This window comes from Poromitra crassiceps (assembly GCF_964638095.1).
Source record: "Poromitra crassiceps genome assembly, chromosome: 14".
NCBI classification, from domain to species: domain Eukaryota; kingdom Metazoa; phylum Chordata; class Actinopteri; order Beryciformes; family Melamphaidae; genus Poromitra; species Poromitra crassiceps.
The window spans coordinates 35,632,382-35,647,747 of NC_139633.1; the positions used below are offsets into that span (position 1 = coordinate 35,632,382).

A 15,366-nucleotide genomic window follows, 5' to 3' on the forward strand; every position below is an offset into this window, starting at 1 on the left:
TTGATGTTCCAATGTCCACCCACCAAACACTCAGGTTTTTCTCATGTGCCTTGCCTGATAGAAACTTTCTTGTTCAGAGATTTGCATTGAAATTTGTACTGGCAGTATTTTTGTGTTATTTATGGTTCAATAAATCATACACATTTTTCAATTCAAGCAATTTCAATGACCCATGTTTATTTTCACAAACTTTTAAGGCTCACAAACTTTCGAGGATTTCAAGGACCAGAGTGAATCCTGAATTAAAAAAAAGTAAGGCGTGACTCCGAATCAATACCAGAAATTATTACTATACAAATAGGACACAGCTGCTATTTATATTGGTTTTTAGTGCTTCTGTGTCACTGCATTATGGAAGCCATTGAACTAAAACAGGAATTTTCCAGGGGAACCCTGAATTAGATGTTTACTCTCCTGTGTGGATTTTCATGTGTTGTTTCCTTTATGACCAAAACCTTTACCACAGACTGAGCAGCTAAATTGTTTGTCTCCTGTGTGCACTATCACGTGTGTCTTCAAGTTTGATTTATGACCAAAACCTTTACCACAGACTGAGCAGTTAAATTGTTTCTCTCCTGTGTGGACTACCATGTGTGTCTTCAAGATTCCTTTACGACTAAAACCTTTACCACAGACTGAGCAGTTAAATTGTTTCTCTCCTGTGTGAAGTCTCGTGTTTTTTCAAGGATCTGTTATCAACAAATATTTTAGCACTAGCTGAACTAAAGTGTTCATTCCTAAGAACTTCATTGTTTTTCTGTGAGTCTAAGCAGGGCCGATTTTACACTTCATGGGCCCCTGGGCTATTCATCTCTGCAGGGCCCCCCCCTCAAGCGGAAGGGGGGGCTTCGGCGGCGCCCGAAAAAAATGTGAGTTTTTTTTTTTACCTTTTTTAGCCGTATTTAAAGGAATATCTCATTTTAAATCAACATTAGGATTATACTGTTGTGATGTCATTATTCAGTATCTTCTCCTTTTCTCATTAACTTTCATGTCACCACCTGCTCTCCTGTCAGCATTCTAACTTACAAACACAAACTGTAGGTTTAGCCATCATGTTCTTTCATAAACAGCCTGATTGGAAAGAAAACATTGCCACTGAGATGTCACAACAAGCACTTTTATTATTATTATTTAGTATTTATTATTGCTGTTATTATTACAGTGCACACACACATTCTCACAATTATTGCACAAATCAATCAAGCAGTATTCAAGTCTGTTCGTACCTGAAATGTCTTCTTCCTGACTTTTGCCGTGGCAAAGCGTTTGACTAGAGTGGTGAAGTCCAATGTTCTAACAATGTCACTTTCCAATGACATCAATGTCAAGTAGGTGAGCCTTTCCTCCTCTCGCTGTTCCGACCTCCCCTCTCCGGGGACACCTCGCCATTCCGAAGTGTCGGCATTCCGATCATTGACTTCTATGCTTTCGGAGAGGCGGCCCTTTTTTATCTCCAAAAAATGTTTCGCCGAGAGGTTAGGTTAGGCTTAGGCGTGGGGGGTGGGAGAGGTTAGGTTTAGGGTTAGGGTCTGGGGAGGGTTCTTTCGCAATGGCGAGGTTAGGGTTAGAATTTTGTCGGAATGCCGGTATTTCGGAGTGCCGACATTTCGGAATGCCGAGGTGTCCCCCCCCTCTCCCAGCCCCCATGCCTAAACCTAACCTCCCCCAGACGATAACCCAAAACCTAACCTCTCCCACCCCCACGCCTAAACCTAACCTCCCCCAGACCCTAACCCAAAACCTAACCTCTCCCACCCCCCACGCCTAAACCTAAGGTCGGCATTGCGAGTGGTCGGCATAGCGGGTGGACACCCTCTCACACTGGATGTTATTACTCTGCAATTTTTTTTGAATGGCATCAGTAAAAAAAACATTTTTTGCGAAGACCCTGGACAGGGGGCCCAAAAAAAAAACATCAAGGGTCCCCAAAAAAAAAAAAAAAAAAAAATCTTTTAATTTTTTAATTAAAAAAAAAAAAAAAAATTTGGGCCCCTTGATGTCCCGGGCCCCGGGCTTCAGCCCGGGTAAGCCCGTTGGTAAAATCGGCCCTGAGTCTAAGACAGAATGAGGTTCACTAGGTGACTATCTCCATAGAGCTTGATTGAAGAAGTGTGCTGGCAGCTAGTGTGGTATGTGTCTGTGGTTGGTGTGGCAGCTCTTTGTTGAGCTAATGAAAGTGTCCGGTGCGGAGAGGGAAGTGTCGCGCCATATGCAGCGTCAGTGCCCGCCTTGCCCTGGTGCAGTTGGCAAGAGGATTCCTGTTTGCTGCTTGGACAGGCTGAGGATACTGCAGAGGGTCGATCTCATCCTGCCAGTTGGGATTCCCCTGGTCTCTCTCTTTTTGGCAGTAGTTGTGCAGGGCACAGCAGGTAGCGATCATGTATGGGGCAAATGTGTAGTGAAATTCACTCTTCTTTTGCAAAACACGAAATCTTGACTTGAGTAGACCATACGTTTGCTCAACCCCAACACGAACAGAACTCAGATACACATTGAAGGATTCCTGTTCTGGAGTCAGGTGAGGGGATGTCTGGTACCCTTTAATCAGCCAATCCAGGAGTGGGTAGGCAGGGTCGCCTACTATTTGCAGCTGGACATCCTCCCCCTCGATGTTCCTGATACCCTGAAAAGAGATATAGAGTATATATATTTTACCTTTGTGAAATCAATTTCTGGTTCCCAAGTTTAATACAGACTAAATGTGAACATGTTTAATGATTTTGAGAAGCAAGGCGTGCAAAATGTGATCATAGTATGCATGTGTAACCCCTGTAAAAGGGCTTGCCCAGGGTTGGGTTTGAACCCTCAACCTTTCGTTTATGAGGTAAGCGCCTTGGCCAAGAGAGCCAAAGAAGATCTTCCTTGGCCCTACCAGCCAAGGCGTCTCATCAAGGGGCAAGTTTCACTTCGTCTGCTACACCGCTACCATTACACTCCTGGGACAGGCACGTGCACATTTCACATCCGGTACACGTATGTATGCATGTATACTAGCTATGGTGTCTGAACGCTTACCTGCGGCAGCAGGTGAGCTCTTCGGAAGAGGTCGGAGTTCTGAAAAACCATGGAGTCATGGGCACAACCTGGCATCTTGCAGCTGATGCTCCTGAAACTATAAGACACAAATAATTTCAATCATCAAGTGACAGGTTCTTCTGATGTAAATGAACGTTTTCAATGGATGTGCATACTAAAAAAAAAATCTGTAAATGGAGAAACTCCTCCAGTTGCCCATGTAACTGGGAATATCGCTTTGAAACATATTAACATATGTACACGTCACACGCAGTGAACTTCCTGTTTTGAATATGAACATCCCATGAAGAAAATACTTACATGAATCTGTCATCCACAACGGCCTGGAGGACGTAGGAAGTCCAGCCTTTTCGATTAACGAAATCTCGGTAGCCATCAGAAGGAGCAAGGATTGGAATGTGTGTACCTAAATAAATAAGCAAACAAACTTCATTGCAAACTCAGGGCCCCAAATTACAGAACCAAGTGTATGTGTGTGACGACTCAAACAGAACTCTATACAGCGAAGCACATGAGCAGAAATAAGATGCATCAAAAAGTAAAGGGGAATAGCCTACTTACCATCGATCAGGCCAAATATTTGAGGAATGTGATGCGAGGCCTCGAACCTCCTGCCTATTTCGAGTGCCTCCTCTTCGTTTGGCATCTTGACCATGTCCTTCAATAGTCCTCCTTGTACCATGCCTTTGCAAAACATGTACGTGAATTTCTTAACCGTGGCTTTGTGAATACCAAACTGGTTTGCAACAAGGCGATACTCGGCACAACTACCAAGCCTGTACAGGACAATGGCCACACGCATATGAAGAGGGATGGGTGCACGGACGGTAGCTTCAGCAGGAGACATGAAGCCCTGCACCAGGTCACAGAGGTTCATGAAGGATCTGCGGGTCAACCGAAAGTTTTCTTTCCACTCGACGTCTGTGAACTCAGTCAACACAACTCGGGTCCACCAGTCTTTGCTGCGCACTTTCATCCACATCCGTCTGTCCTTGCGACTGGCATGCGGTATGGGGCTGAGATAACGCAGTCGTTGAATCAACAATCTGCTGTTCGCAAATGATAGGTCGTCTGCCTCCCTTCTTAGAATCCTTCGACGGTTTCCTATCTCCCTGTTCCTCCTCAACAGACGAAGAATAAGCCGCAAAAAGTGGTTATCATACTGCTGCTTCAGTAGCAACAGACCGATGATACCAGAATTCGCCATCTTGTCGCGGTTTATGCGCGTCATCAACGGGCGATGAAAGCTGGAACGGGCATGCGCAGAAAGACCGCAGTGAGTTAGAGAGGATCGTAGAGGAAAGAGCGTTCACATGTATAGAAAAATACTTCAATCGCATTGAGAAACGAACTACACCACCCCCTTACATCGAATTTGACTTCACATCGAATTGGCCGTTTTCATTCTGCTTTAGGTGTTTACAAGATAAATTTGAAGAGGATTGGGATCGAATTCTGAGTTAAAGAGGATTGAAACTGTCCATGTAAACGTAGCCATTGTGTCTGTTATTATGCTACATGGCAACAACTTCAAAGCTGAAAACAAGGGAATGTATCATTTATGTGATCTGTGACAGTAAATGATGAGTGGATTAATGTTAACCATGGCTTTTCAATCAACAAGAAGAATAACAGAAAACATGGATTTATTTTTATTACAAACTTTCTTGGCAAGGATCATTGAATGGATGATGCATGACGTCACGGTCAGGCACTGCCTGGCAGCAGCAGCCAGGGGAGAATGCTACATTAACGTTAGTTTAGGTAAGAAGGATGCACTAAAGTTCCATTTATACAACTTGTAATAGCAATTAGCAAGCAACTTTGACATCGGCACCACTCAAGCCCCGGTATTTCTCGGTTCTGTATGGGTCCGGTAGCTCGCTTCTATACGGGTCCGGGTCTCAGCTTTCTAATAATAGATGGGTCCGGTCCGGGAACACATTTCCCAGGTCCATCAGGGTCCGGGTCACTTTGGACCCGTGAAGACCTCTAGTGAGGAGTGGGACAATAGTTATTAATGTCGAAGCGATTCTATGTATTTCTATCTGCTTTTTTGTTTATTTTTACTTATTTTTTTTTATTTGTGCTGGATGTATTGTTGTCTGTTAAGTCTGTAAAAAAAAATTAAACATAACAAGGGAATGAGGTAACTGACAGGATGGCGGTTTACTCTCCTCTCCTCTCTGTTTTTCACTGTCTTCCAAAACGTTCTTGTATTAGATCCACAGAATTAGCTGACATTTGCTTTGCAGATTGCCTGAATGCACTTTCACTTCTGTTATTTTACTATGGGATACAATCTAGACAGAAGTGAATAAAAGTGAACACTGTACTTTCACAAGAGGGAATTAAATCCTTAGGGACAAATAGGACTTGTAAGAGGAGGGTGTTGATAAACTCTTGTTGTTTTGTAGACTCGGTGTGTTTTAACAGTGGGTCAAGCTTCAGTCAATCTGCTCCAAGCTGTCAGGCCTTCTGCCTGTTCACTATAGAGGCCATAAGTCTGGTCTCATCTGAAGTGAAGCATCATGTGCTCAACACAGGAAACCACAAAGCTTCACAAAGCTCCATTTGGTCATCAGCACCGGTTTCCTGTGAACATGGTGCAAACAGCTCTAAGTCACACTTCCTCTTCTAGCACAGAAACGAGTGGCAACAAGATATAAACATTCAAGATCATTTAATAACCATAATGTATGTATGAATGTAGAGTAGAGATTCAGGTGATAGTGTGTAGTTGCCTCTGTGTGTGCTTGCCTGTACCCGTCCCAAAATGTCCTGTGTGTCAGCACGGGAGAGGTGTGCGTGTGTGTGTGTGTGTGTGTGTTTGTGTGTGTGTGTGTGTGTGTGTATGTGTGTGTGCGCGCGCACGTGCGTGTGTGTGCGTGTGCGTGTGTGTGGTGGGGAGTGGGAAGTACGGCTTTGCCCTCAGATAACCTCTGTATCATAATCTGTCTCTGTGTGTTTGTATATTTGCTGTGTTTTGACTATTTGGTTGTGTCGTGTGTAGCTGGGTGAATATGACCACATTTCACTATTAGACTTTTATCAAATTAAATGTGATGCTATTTTAGGAGACTTTGGCTTCAAACATGTAAAAAGTTTATAATCATTCTTCTAGAGCAGTGGTTCCCAACCTGTGGTCCAAGACCCTCTTGGGAGGAGGACAGACCACTTGCCCGGGCTCAGTGGTCCTGCTGTGGGATCACTTTGACTTGACCCACTCATGCTATGGTTTCTCCCATTTCTAATCAGTTTTATGTTTCTTGCATGCAGGGTGTGCGTGTGTGTGTGCGTGCGTGCGTGCGTGCGTGTGTGGTAAGGCTGGTGCTGTTGGCAGGCTGGGCTATGATGGGCTCATCAGCGAGTACTTGGGGAGCTCCCCGCTTGTGTCTTTGCACAGTTCACACTAAACAAGCGAGCATTGAGACAACATGATTTGCCTGTGATCAGGAGGGGTTTGTCCCCGAGCAACAAAATCAGCTCGCCAAGCGCTCGGAGCGCCTAGTGTGAACTTAGCTTTAGTTGTCAATTCAATTCAATTCAAAGAGGCTTTATTGGTATGACGAATAACAGTATTGCCAAAGCACATTGTACACAGAGAGAAAATACAGCTTGTAACATACAAAACATACAAAGCACATTGTACACAGAGAGAAAATACAGCTTGTAACATACAAAACAGAAAACATGATGTTACTGTAACAACATACAGGTAGTTCAAACAACAACCATGTCAACATCTTTAATGACATGATGGTGCTTGAAATAGAGAGAAGGAAGGAAAAGTGTGTGTGTGTGTGTGTGTGTGTGCGTGTGTGTGTGTGTGTGTATGTATATATGTGTGTGTACGTGCCTGTACCTGTCCAAAAATGTGGTTTGTGTCAACACGGGAGGTGTGCGTGCGTGTGTGTGTGTGTGTGTGCGTGCGTGTGTGTGCGTGCGCACGTACGTACATACGTACCTGTGTGTGGGAGGCGGGCGGGGGGGGGGGGGGGGTGTACGGCTTTGTCCTTAGATAACCTTTGTATCATAATCTGTCTCTGTGTGTTTGTATATTTGCTGTGTTTTGACTATTTGGTTGTGTCGTGTGTAGCTGGGTGAATATGACCACATTTCACTAATATCAATGTGTGTGTGTGTGTGTGTGTGTGTGTGTGTGTGTGTGTGTGTGTGTGTGTGTGTGTGTGTGTGTGTGTGTGTGTGTGTGTGTGTGTGTGTGTGTGTGCACGAAGCGGTATAGTAGCCAGTAGGTGTGCCAGTGTTTAAAGCCTGATGGTGAATTGAGACACGTTACACGTACACATGATTAAGTGCACGTATGACCCATGCCATCAACATCTCACTCCAGCAGGTACCCAAAGTTGGCAACTCTGCTGTAAAGGAGATGAGAATCCTTTCAACAGCATTCTGACTCCTGATGGAAGCTCCAAATACCACCGCACATTAGGAGTGACAGGAAACGTAAACACAGAAGGGAATTCCTCTTATAAGAAAACCTTCAGGATGAAAGAATTGGGATACAAGTAAGATGTTATCGTGCTGAAGAAACAAAGATTTATTCTTCAAAATATCTTTGTTGTTCCAAATAAAATATTTGTGGGGTGAAAAATTATGTTTGAAAATCATTCACCTAAGCATCGATGCTTGTCTGTGAAAGGCAGACAGTTTCACTGGAATTTGATCAACATTATAATTACAATTTAGGAGAAAATCAAGAGCACCAAAGCGAGAGAAGATTGAGTGAGGGATGAAATTCCATAATTACGTTTTTTTCCCAGCCAATTCATTTTGAATGTGTTATTTAGAGTGTTAAAGTCTAAGAAGTTGAGACCACCATGTTCATATGAATACATTTTCTGATGTAGTGAGTCTGATTCTTCCAAAGGAAGTTAAAAAGCATCTGGTCAATCATTTTACTTGTCTTGTTGTCTAGATGAATTGACAAGGCAGTGTATGTGACTCTATAGATACCTTCCGCCAGTTAGCAGAGTTCTTTCTCCCTTTGAGAGAGAAATCTCTCTGAAGTCATGAGTCGAGCTTTTCTTTCTACTTTTCTTTTAATATATATTTTTCCCAAATTTTTAACCCATTTTTATCCCCCATTATCATTTTAATTTATTTATCCTGCTTGCTGCTTCACCCTCTGCCGATCCGGGGAGAGCCGAAACTGGCTCCATGCTTCCTCCGACACATGGGCAGTAACCAGCCGCTTCTTTTCACCTGACAGGGGAAGCTTCACCGGTAGGATATAGCACGTAGGAGGATCACGCTATTCCAACCAGTTCCCCTCCCTCCGAACAGGTGCCCCGAATGACCAGAGGAGGAACCACATCAGCAAGCAGGATATTGCATGTTTTGGTGAGGGGTTCCTATATGAAGGAAACCCCCAGGGGGGCACGGGGAGAACATGCAAACTCCACACAGAAAGGCCCTTTTTGACGACCCCACCCGGGCGGTGGGCACTCAAGTCTACTTTTATCAATAATGGTAAGTAAGGCTTTATTTATATAGCACCTTTAAAACACAAGGTTACAAAGTGCTTCACATATGAACCAAGTAACATTATAAAAACAACATAATACAATACAAAGATAAAAGCAACAATGAATAAAGAAAACAAACAAAAAAGAAACTGACAAAACAGGAGAGATAAATCTATAATGGGAGTAAAGTTTGGAGAGCATCTGGAGTGTTCAACCTTGTTGACAATAAGGTAAGTACTGTAATAAGGTAGGTACAGTAAGTTAAGTACATGACCGAATCCTTTACAGGGATATTACAGATTTCAGATAGATTGAAATTCTTTACAGCCATTAGTTCACATTTGAAGTTGAGAGAAAGCCCAGAAGCTTTGGAGAACACAGTGATAACATTGAGAGCACAGGGAATGTGGGAAGCATCCTTTAGGAAGAGGGTCGTATCATCCTCTAGCTCAGTGCTGATCAATTTGCTCTGTTTGTTTTGGCCCGGCATGGATTTGGGATCCCCCCCCCACCCCCCCATTTTTTTTAATCCAGAATGCAACTCGGGCAAGTTATCAGATATCTGCACTGATTGCAAAGGGTGGACGAGCTTTTTCATGTGGTGACTTTGTGAAACAGTGTCTGAATGTGGCTGCGGATACTGTGTTCACTCCTGAGATTGCATCCCTGCAAATTGTCATGGCAAATTGTTTACAAAAGATACTTTTCAAAGTACCTTGAGGATTTTTCAAGTTGTGAATTAAGTCAAATTTCTCTCTTGATTACAAAGGTGGAAAATACAACTGTTTTTAACTGGGTGTTTACTGATTAAATGTTTAAGCTCCCCACAAATGCAGATGTTATAACCAATTGCAAATTATTACAATTACCAAACAGATAAAAAGTAGATTTATATTATATTGAAATGTTATTTTAGGTTTAGAATGTTAATTTTCTATAAAACACAATACATTTTAATGTAATTCCACAATGTTTATTTTTGGCCCTCGGCCCTCCACCCAGATTGAGTTTTGGCCCTTCATGGGAAAGAATTTGGGCACCCCTAGCTGCTAATTACAGTTTCTCTATCAGCGATTGTGAGGCCTTTCAGTCTGCTGTTCTTAACACATTGAGTGCCAGCGACGCCATATGGCGTCAAGAGAAATTTACCGTAGACTGCCAGCGACGCCAAATGGCGTCAATAACTCCAAATTCATATTTTGACGGGGGAATGTCGATCTAAGCCTCTTACATCGCCTCTTACAATATGGGAGCTGTTGAATGTGTCTAGCCTATTTTACAGAACCCTCAGGTGGCGACAGTGCCCTCCCGATTAGACAGAGGCCAGGAGAAAAGAGAGAAGAAGTCATTAGGAAACGGAAATCGCCATTGATATGCTTGAAGCATAACGTTACTTGGCTGTGCCTGTGAACAACAGCAGTCATCTGCTGCCACGGTTGAGCCCCATCCGTGTCCGCTGCTATGGTCCATCCATATGATTTAGTTGCCGACACGGCGACAGCCGCGTCTTTCTGAGGGGTTACATTGTTCTCGGCTGGGAGCCAAGGACACGCTGTGAAGGAGCGGGGGATGCAGTCAGCGGACTTTTCAGTGCAGAGCAAACAGAGCAAACCGCAGAGCAGAGACACTCGACTCCTCCCACCACGGAGGAGGGGGAGGAGGGGGGTGGGCACGCAGGGCACTAACAGCATACAACCATTGACACACACACACACCCAGGCAGCAAGCAGCAGGCTCGAACTCAAAGCAGAATTCATTCTGTCGCCTTTCTAACATAAAGATGTGATTATCTCAAAAACTAATTTCAGCATGCTCTTTTCGGTCGAAAACACTCTTTTTCAGAGGGGTGTATTTCCAAAATGGAACGGTTTATAAACACAGTTTTTTTTTTAAATGAAACAGAAGGATTCAAAGTTTCATTGAGGCTATTGGTTGTCCATATAAGAGGAACACAAAAAATGATATGGCTATATTAAAATGCATTGCGGCCTATGTGGCACAGTACAGCACCTTTTGCCCAAGGGCCGTGGCACTCAAAGTGTTAATGTGGCAACATAAAAGTTCAGTGGCCAGAAGAAAGAGGTCACAAGACATTGAGCCACCTTGCCAGACCCCGCGCTTTACGTCAAATTCAGGGGAAGTTCCGGGTGACAATTAAATAGAACAATTACTGTTTTTATATCATGTTTTTATGCTTCTGCAAAATTAATCACCAAAACCACGTTTTTCTAAAGAAAGACAAATTAAGTCATGCTCGATGGTATTAAAGGCTTTTTAAAAATCAAGGAAAAGAATAACGCTCTAATTTTGAACCAAGTCAGAGCAATCTAATAAATCAAGTATCAAACACAGATTATTTGAAATATGCCTATTCTTTAAAAACCCAGACTGAGCTTCATCTACAATATAGGTAATGTTTTTTTCAGACGGCTTGCAAGAAGTGAAGCTAGTAATTTATAATGATTATTCAGGGCGGCAATGATCAATCAGTGAGTGATCTTGGTTTGCTATGAGAGGAATCAGGCCTCGGGATAGAGTAGGGACCAGAGATTCATTCATAATACTTCTGCTGAACATCATTAGAAGAAAAGGGGCCAACTGTTGTGGAAATGATCAGCTGGAGCTTCACAGCTGGTTCAAAACCAGGTACAACAGCAGGCCTGTACCAGCTACTGTGCTGCTGCACCATAGTACATGTTGAAACCTGCTCACACACTCATTGGAATAGAACATAGAGTCTGGAGAAGAAGATGAAGACAGAGAGGATGAGGTTGATGATTGTGACGGTAAAGAAGGCAGATGCACAACTCTCCTGCGTTGCACCCGGAGAAAACGACTTGACGGGAGTTAATATTGTATTGTATTGGTGTATGTGATGATTTGATGTATTGTCTTGTTATGCCCGGCCTAGGGGACACCAAACATAACATAAAAAAAGTGACTCGCCCTTTCCCCTCTCCCAAAGATGACCATGCCACAGAGGTTTGCAGTCCACATCAATGTTTTAATGGAGAAATGACAGTAGAGAGCATCAGGGTGAGTAAAATAATAAACACAATCTATTTTAAAGGCCTAATCTTACCTGCAAACAAAACCCCCCCAAACAAACAACAGGCACCTTACCTGATGAACTAATAATAAACACAGGAGAAAACAACTAAAGAAAAATCAGGGCGTCTCACCCTACATACAGTAATAAGGACTGCTTTTAAGATCAAAGGTGAGCAAGGTTACAATGACCCATTTACCAGCTAGGCTAACAAAGGAGTGGCTAAGCTAGCTCTTGGTGTGGCACAGGCTGGTTGGGAGCAGGAAAGGAGAGAGTGAGGAGGCCTCGGCACAGCCCCCTTTTTAAAGCCGGCCCGCATCAGTCTCCAACCAATCACCAGCCGCACCTGCAGTAAGAAGTCAAGAGTAAACTGTGGAGAGCTCCACAGCAGGCAGGGAGGGAGAACACAGCACATCAGGATACAAAATACACATATGATCCCCTGGGTCATAATGATTTGATTTTATACTGTTTTTATACTGGACCTTGTGTCTGTTAATAAAAGTGATGATGATGATGAATAACTTGTGGAGACTTTTCTTCTCTTTAGCCTCACAGCTTATTTATTTAGCAGTGCTGTTAACACCTCGTTCTGCTCAGCTCGACTGACAGGAACACACTGAACACAAGCAAGGGGGGCACACCTCTCAGACTGATGACGCAAGCATGCATCCTCCCCTATCGCTTTAGCGCCTCACAGTGGCTCATTCACAATACTGCACCCAGAGTGAACTTATGTACAGGACAGTTACAGCAACAATGTGTATACGAGGGATCACCCGAGCAGCATTTTGGTAAACAAACTTCGTCACTGGGTGGCACCGGCAATGGAACCCTATGGAGCCTGAGTTTTGAGCGTCTGACTCTAGCCGGCTGACCCTGTTTACATTTAAAAAACTGCCACAGCTCACACAACTTTAACACGACATGCATATATTATACATCAAACTCTTGAGCTAATTCTGCTCTCACTCAGAATGTCAAAATATAAGCGATGTGATGTATAGTTTTTGAGATATTAACGTTTGTTTGGCACAACTCATACTAGTTAACTGCGGCGGGGTTCTGCAATACTGGGTGTCAGTGACGTCACGCTGATTGGTCCTATAGCAACTGAGGTGACACATTTAGGGATGCACGATAGTTATGGGACAGATACATATCGGACCCGATATCAACAATTATGACGTCATTCAGATAAATCCGATAACGTTATTAACACATTGACTGCCAGACGTTTTTTTTTGCTGTAGGTAGCTTCTGCCAAGCCGTTTTTTGAGGATTATGGCTCATTTTATAAGAGCCGAGGATTCGTTTCAGCTTGGAGTTTGTGAACATACAATATCTCAAAAGTACTAATAGAATGTGTACTTTCTCTGTCTAAAAGAGTTAGTTTGTAGAGTTAGTAGTTATGTAAGCATTAGCAGTTGAATACAGCATGGTTTTAGCGTGAAAAAGAATATTCAGAGATAAACGGCTTTTTGTGAAATTGGATGGAACTGTCACTTTAACCATTCATTTTTGGCTCTCTCTCTCTCTCTCTCTCTCTCTCTCCCTCCCCCTCTCGCTCTCTCTCTCTCTCTCCCTCCCTCTCGCTCTCCCTCCCTCTCTCTCTCTCTCTCTCTCTCTCTCTCTCTCTCTCTCTCCCTCCCTCTCGAGTTGCTTCAACTCCGCCCTCCGTGGGCGGACAAGCTTGTCACCAGTCAGTGCTTTGCTGCTCTCCTGTGCCTGCATGTCTGGGCCGCTGTTTGAGGAAGTCGGGATGGACTCGCTCGTTTGGAGTTTTGGTTGAGAGAAGCTTTTGCGATTCTGGTCATATTTATGCTGCGTGTTTCAAAGTGTGTTCCTCCACCTGTAATCTATCACCCGATCATAGTAGATCGGCTGAATCTATTATGTAAATTTGCAATCCCGCATCGCCAGCAATCAGCGCGAAAAGGAGAATGGCTGGGCTGAGAATGGCTTGACAAGTTAAAAAAATGCTTTCCTTTCTCTAGCCAGGAGAGCACTGTTGCCACTTAGTGGGTCGGTGGAATGGGTTGTAAACGTTCGGTGGCTCCAATAATTATATAAGAGATGTAAAAGGCTTAGATGCACAACCCACCGTCAAAAAAAAAAATCGATGCCAAAAACGTGTAAACACGTTGTTGGCAGGGAACAGCTGGATTCTGAAAACGTGTTCATACGTTGTTGGCAGTGAATGTGTTAATAGCTCCGATAATATATAATATTTTTTTTTTGTCAAACAACTGCGGTGTGGGTGGATTGGGATGAGGGCGTTTGTTTTTTTGTAGGCCCCTCCCGTTTTACCAGTACAATGGTATCAGTGATTGTGTGTGGTTTAGGAAGGGGTTGTTTTTCCACAAATCCAGCGCTCCCTCTCTCCAGCGTGATGACGTAATGGCCTGAACGTCCCAGAACAGCAGTGCACGCTGGCTGAGCAACAGAGCATGGTAGGAGGGATACAACGAACGTGGCGTCGGTAGTTTGGGACTTTTTTAAAGTTTCTGAGGAAAGCGCTTCGCTTGCCATTTGCAATAAATGCAAGTCAGAAGTTCCACGAGGAGGGAAAAAGGCATCGCGCTACAACACATCCAACTTAATAAGTCACCTGAAACATCGCCATCGCTACGGTGGTGTGTTAAACGCATACGAGGAAGCGAAAGCGGCTCAAGAAGCTGTGAAGCCTAGGAAGGAACCGGCGGGGACTGTACCTATCGACAAGGCGTTTGAAAAAATAAAGATGATTTTATTGTTAGCTCCGGTCCTATCTGTTGGAGCCCACCCTTCAGTTGAACCGTTGCCCACTTGAATACTGGAGGGGCAACCAGTCCCGTTACGAGCGACTGTCTCAGCTTGCTCGTAAATATCTGTCAGCACCATATCAGTGTTGACTCTGAACGCTTGTTTTCTGCCGCTGGAAACGTGATGACGGAGAAAAGAAACCGACTGCTATGCGATAAGGCAGAGAAGCTCCTCTTCATAAAAAAAAATCTCCCACTGATCCACCCAGAGTTACAAGTAGAAGTAGTCGAAAAAGAGTAGCGATGCAGGGCCAAACCCCCCCCCCCCTCTCTGTCTCAGTCAATGCACTTTTTCAATTTGTTTTGTTTACATGTAGAGACAGGTCTGACTGTCCTGTCAGTATTTAATTTGAATCCTTGGCTTATTAAGAATTGCTAATTGCAACCGTTCTATAGGCCTTTATTTTTGTACCACTGAGAGTGATGAGCCTTACTATTCGAAAATGTTTACATGTTACACACACACACCTACACACACACAATATAGGATGCCAAGTAGTTTGGTTTGATTTCTTTTTGTTTGTTTTTTGATATGTTTGCTGCTCTCCTAGTATAAATAATACCATGTAAAGGTAATACTACATAGTATATACTATAGTTGTTTCATGGACCAAATAGTTGTTGGTATTCTTCATTTATTGTTCAAGGAAACACATTGCCATTGACAATTTGACATATTGCAGTTGACTCAGATTATTATATTTATTTTGAAAAATAAATAGTCACTTTATTTGAAGAGTCAAAACTGTTCTCTTGGCTTTGTTTTGTTCATAGTAGTAATGCTCATGTTATTTATACATCTGGTTAGGTCAAAACAAAAACTACAGGAAAAAATATGTATAAAAAATATATATATATATATTATCGGTTATCGTATCGGTATCGGCCTTGAGGAGCAAGAAGTTATCGATATCGGTATCGGAATCAAAAATTCAATATCGTGCATCCCTAATTTAAACATTGACTCGTAACAATGATGATGAGG

At 43.2% G+C, this 15,366-nt stretch overlaps 1 long non-coding RNA gene across 1 annotated transcript; it reads right to left on the reverse strand.

Moving 5' to 3' along the window:
• Nucleotides 1-2,279: 2,279 nt before the first annotated feature.
• On the reverse strand, nt 2,280-3,446 carry LOC310789458. The gene is made up of 3 exons (XR_014553337.1): nt 3,340-3,446; nt 3,019-3,115; nt 2,280-2,626 (listed from the first exon to the last, which is right to left on the reverse strand). It is a non-coding gene; the product is annotated as an uncharacterized lncRNA (long non-coding RNA).
• Between the last annotated feature and the right edge of the window lie 11,920 nt (nt 3,447-15,366).